This window comes from Euwallacea similis, chromosome 19 (assembly GCF_039881205.1).
Source record: "Euwallacea similis isolate ESF13 chromosome 19, ESF131.1, whole genome shotgun sequence".
Classification (NCBI taxonomy): domain Eukaryota; kingdom Metazoa; phylum Arthropoda; class Insecta; order Coleoptera; family Curculionidae; genus Euwallacea; species Euwallacea similis.
The window spans coordinates 1-5,888 of NC_089627.1; positions in this window are offsets into that span (position 1 = coordinate 1).

Below are 5,888 nucleotides of genomic sequence, written 5' to 3' on the forward strand. Positions count from 1 at the left end.
TAACTAACCTGAACTAACCTGAACTAACCTGAACTAACCTGAACTAACCTGAACTAACCTGAACTAACCTGAACTAACCTGAACTAACCTGAACTAACCTGAACTAACCTGAACTAACCTGAACTAACCTGAACTAACCTGAACTAACCTGAACTAACCTGAACTAACCTGAACTAACCTGAACTAACCTGAACTAACCTGAACTAACCTGAACTAACCTGAACTAACCTGAACTAACCTGAACTAACCTGAACTAACCTGAACTAACCTGAACTAACCTGAACTAACCTGAACTAACCTGAACTAACCTGAACTAACCTGAACTAACCTGAACTAACCTGAACTAACCTGAACTAACCTGAACTAACCTGAACTAACCTGAACTAACCTGAACTAACCTGAACTAACCTGAACTAACCTGAACTAACCTGAACTAACCTGAACTAACCTGAACTAACCTGAACTAACCTGAACTAACCTGAACTAACCTGAACTAACCTGAACTAACCTGAACTAACCTGAACTAACCTGAACTAACCTGAACTAACCTGAACTAACCTGAACTAACCTGAACTAACCTGAACTAACCTGAACTAACCTGAACTAACCTGAACTAACCTGAACTAACCTGAACTAACCTGAACTAACCTGAACTAACCTGAACTAACCTGAACTAACCTGAACTAACCTGAACTAACCTGAACTAACCTGAACTAACCTGAACTAACCTGAACTAACCTGAACTAACCTGAACTAACCTGAACTAACCTGAACTAACCTGAACTAACCTGAACTAACCTGAACTAACCTGAACTAACCTGAACTAACCTGAACTAACCTGAACTAACCTGAACTAACCTGAACTAACCTGAACTAACCTGAACTAACCTGAACTAACCTGAACTAACCTGAACTAACCTGAACTAACCTGAACTAACCTGAACTAACCTGAACTAACCTGAACTAACCTGAACTAACCTGAACTAACCTGAACTAACCTGAACTAACCTGAACTAACCTGAACTAACCTGAACTAACCTGAACTAACCTGAACTAACCTGAACTAACCTGAACTAACCTGAACTAACCTGAACTAACCTGAACTAACCTGAACTAACCTGAACTAACCTGAACTAACCTGAACTAACCTGAACTAACCTGAACTAACCTGAACTAACCTGAACTAACCTGAACTAACCTGAACTAACCTGAACTAACCTGAACTAACCTGAACTAACCTGAACTAACCTGAACTAACCTGAACTAACCTGAACTAACCTGAACTAACCTGAACTAACCTGAACTAACCTGAACTAACCTGAACTAACCTGAACTAACCTGAACTAACCTGAACTAACCTGAACTAACCTGAACTAACCTGAACTAACCTGAACTAACCTGAACTAACCTGAACTAACCTGAACTAACCTGAACTAACCTGAACTAACCTGAACTAACCTGAACTAACCTGAACTAACCTGAACTAACCTGAACTAACCTGAACTAACCTGAACTAACCTGAACTAACCTGAACTAACCTGAACTAACCTGAACTAACCTGAACTAACCTGAACTAACCTGAACTAACCTGAACTAACCTGAACTAACCTGAACTAACCTGAACTAACCTGAACTAACCTGAACTAACCTGAACTAACCTGAACTAACCTGAACTAACCTGAACTAACCTGAACTAACCTGAACTAACCTGAACTAACCTGAACTAACCTGAACTAACCTGAACTAACCTGAACTAACCTGAACTAACCTGAACTAACCTGAACTAACCTGAACTAACCTGAACTAACCTGAACTAACCTGAACTAACTGAACTAACCTGAACTAACCTTAACTAACCTTTTTTTTTTTTTTTTTTTTTTTTATAGAGGTAGGGGAAATGCATTTACGCACTTCCGCCAGGCCATTGATGTTCTGTTGGTAAATCGACCTGGCTGTGTGGGGCTCCGGTGTACAGCAAAAAATGCCGACTACCCACTAAAAACCCCCTTCCTCTCTTCACCCGATTCCCCCCCGGAACCGCCGTTAGGCATTACTTCAGGGGGGGGGTGGTATGTTTTGGCTACGCCCTCCTCCCGTAGACAGAGGCGGTGCCTTCTCCCTCCTATTACTTTCCTCCTGCCTTGCCCTTGCCAATGCCCTTCTAAAAACCTCGCATCTTCCCGATACCGTCCTATGTCCACTCTTCCCACAATTCACACACCTCTCCTCCTCCCTACACTCCTGTCTTAAATGTCCTTCTCTTCCGCACGCGAAGCAACATCGCGCGCGGTCCTCTCCCCTACAATTCCTCGCCACATGGTCCAGTCCCCAGCATCTGAAACACCTTTCCACTTCCAGTCTTTTTTCCATTTGGCATCTATTGTACCCGATCCTAATATATGATTCCCTCAACAACGCCTCCGCCAATTTTTCCCCCACCGTAACCGTCACTGCCTGAGTGTCCCCCCAGTTTATCCTCATTTCCCCTACCACTATTTCTCCATCCTTCGCCTCAGGTATTCTCTCCTTTATGGCTTCCACCACTTCTTCCCTGGTCGCCGTAGCATCCATTCCCCTCACGTGTATTACAACACTCTTCCTCCCCGGTCCTACCATCCTCACACCAGTCCTCATTCTCTCCCGCACTGCCCTTTCTATCACCCTTACACTATCCTCCTGCTTGCCCATCAAAATCAACACTTCTCCCTCCCTTGTGGTTCTTATTCCCTTTACTTCCTTATTTTCTTCAAAATTCTTTATTGTTTCCTTTATCGTCCCTACTGTTTGTTCAACATCCACCATATACTTTCCCGTTTCTTTTTTTTTAACTATTAAGGCATATGTTCCCCTCTCTTTTTTTTGTTTCCCTTTTTCTCCCTTCCCTCTCTTTGTATATATTATTGTTTTTGTCTCCGTACCGTGAAAGATTCCCTCCGCCATCAATCTTAACCTTTTTGTTTTCACTTCCTCTATTTCGTGCAGTACTATCCTTTCCTCATTCCCCGTCTCTTTCCTCAGTTCCAACATCCTATTGAACAAGTCCTCCTCCTTCCCATTAAATTTCATTTTTATTATTTTCCTGTTCACCGGTTTAACCTCACTCCCAATTTTAATTTTGTTGTTCTGTTCTAATATCCCAAAACTTCCTGTTATTTCCGTAAGCTCCGGAAATCTCCTAACGTATTCTCCCTGTATTCCACCCCCCGTCTCTTCATCCTTTGTCCCAACGATCACCACCCTAGTTCCGGCATCCCTTATGTCCACTGGGTTCCCTTCCCTAACTTCCGTGTTTTCATACTCCTCTTCCCTCCATCCTCTTCCCACCAGCTCCAGATACTCCCCATAATTATTTACCCTTTCCATACCACCTACTTGTATCCCGATTCCCATTCCTTCCAGCCCTTCTGTTTGTACCTCTGTGTCTATCAGTATTTTTTCGTTTTCTTCAAATTTATGTTTGTCTAAGAATTCTCTTATTATGTTTCCATTAATATTACTTATTTGTTTTTCTAACTTTGTAGTGATCTCTTTTATTTCCTTTTTAGTATTATTTTCGATGTATTTCCTTAAGTTGCCCACCAGGCTCGTAATTGCTCTGATAGACTCCGAAAGTACAAACACCTCGGGGCTCTCCCTCCTTTTGTACACAGACCTTCCTTCCCCTTCCTCTCTTTTCCTTTTTCTGTCATCCTCACTCCTAGTTCTCCTACTCCCCTCCTGTATTCTACTTTTCACTCTATCGACCGCATTCTCCATCCTTCCCCTATTCCTTGTAACCGATCTTTCCTCTTCCTCATCCCAAACCAAATCGATGGAGCGCCTCCTTCCTTCCTCCCCGTACGCAAAGTGGGTCTGGCCCCCCCCAGAATCCATGGGGCCTGCACCGGCAACCGGGGCTTGCACCCGGTCTGAACCGGTGGCGGGACTGACACCCGCCTGGGGTACTATGTTTTGTAACTCACTACTCATTGTACCTCTTGTTGTGTCTCTCTTTGTCCGGTCCCTCTCCCAGGACCCGTCCGGCACGGTTGCACCCACCGGCATGGCTCCTGGGGTCGCAGGGACCCTCAAGCCCTCCCACCACGTCAAGGTGGAGACACCTCGGGAGGGAACCTGAACTAACCTGAACTAACCTGAACTAACCTGAACTAACCTGAACTAACCTGAACTAACCTGAACTAACCTGAACTAACCTGAACTAACCTGAACTAACCTGAACTAACCTGAACTAACCTGAACTAACCTGAACTAACCTGAACTAACCTGAACTAACCTGAACTAACCTGAACTAACCTGAACTAACCTGAACTAACCTGAACTAACCTGAACTAACCTGAACTAACCTGAACTAACCTGAACTAACCTGAACTAACCTGAACTAACCTGAACTAACCTGAACTAACCTGAACTAACCTGAACTAACCTGAACTAACCTGAACTAACCTGAACTAACCTGAACTAACCTGAACTAACCTGAACTAACCTGAACTAACCTGAACTAACCTGAACTAACCTGAACTAACCTGAACTAACCTGAACTAACCTGAACTAACCTGAACTAACCTGAACTAACCTGAACTAACCTGAACTAACCTGAACTAACCTGAACTAACCTGAACTAACCTGAACTAACCTGAACTAACCTGAACTAACCTGAACTAACCTGAACTAACCTGAACTAACCTGAACTAACCTGAACTAACCTGAACTAACCTGAACTAACCTGAACTAACCTGAACTAACCTGAACTAACCTGAACTAACCTGAACTAACCTGAACTAACCTGAACTAACCTGAACTAACCTGAACTAACCTGAACTAACCTGAACTAACCTGAACTAACCTGAACTAACCTGAACTAACCTGAACTAACCTGAACTAACCTGAACTAACCTGAACTAACCTGAACTAACCTGAACTAACCTGAACTAACCTGAACTAACCTGAACTAACCTGAACTAACCTGAACTAACCTGAACTAACCTGAACTAACCTGAACTAACCTGAACTAACCTGAACTAACCTGAACTAACCTGAACTAACCTGAACTAACCTGAACTAACCTGAACTAACCTGAACTAACCTGAACTAACCTGAACTAACCTGAACTAACCTGAACTAACCTGAACTAACCTGAACTAACCTGAACTAACCTGAACTAACCTGAACTAACCTGAACTAACCTGAACTAACCTGAACTAACCTGAACTAACCTGAACTAACCTGAACTAACCTGAACTAACCTGAACTAACCTGAACTAACCTGAACTAACCTGAACTAACCTGAACTAACCTGAACTAACCTGAACTAACCTGAACTAACCTGAACTAACCTGAACTAACCTGAACTAACCTGAACTAACCTGAACTAACCTGAACTAACCTGAACTAACCTGAACTAACCTGAACTAACCTGAACTAACCTGAACTAACCTGAACTAACCTGAACTAACCTGAACTAACCTGAACTAACCTGAACTAACCTGAACTAACCTGAACTAACCTGAACTAACCTGAACTAACCTGAACTAACCTGAACTAACCTGAACTAACCTGAACTAACCTGAACTAACCTGAACTAACCTGAACTAACCTGAACTAACCTGAACTAACCTGAACTAACCTGAACTAACCTGAACTAACCTGAACTAACCTGAACTAACCTGAACTAACCTGAACTAACCTGAACTAACCTGAACTAACCTGAACTAACCTGAACTAACCTGAACTAACCTGAACTAACCTGAACTAACCTGAACTAACCTGAACTAACCTGAACTAACCTGAACTAACCTGAACTAACCTGAACTAACCTGAACTAACCTGAACTAACCTGAACTAACCTGAACTAACCTGAACTAACCTGAACTAACCTGAACTAACCTGAA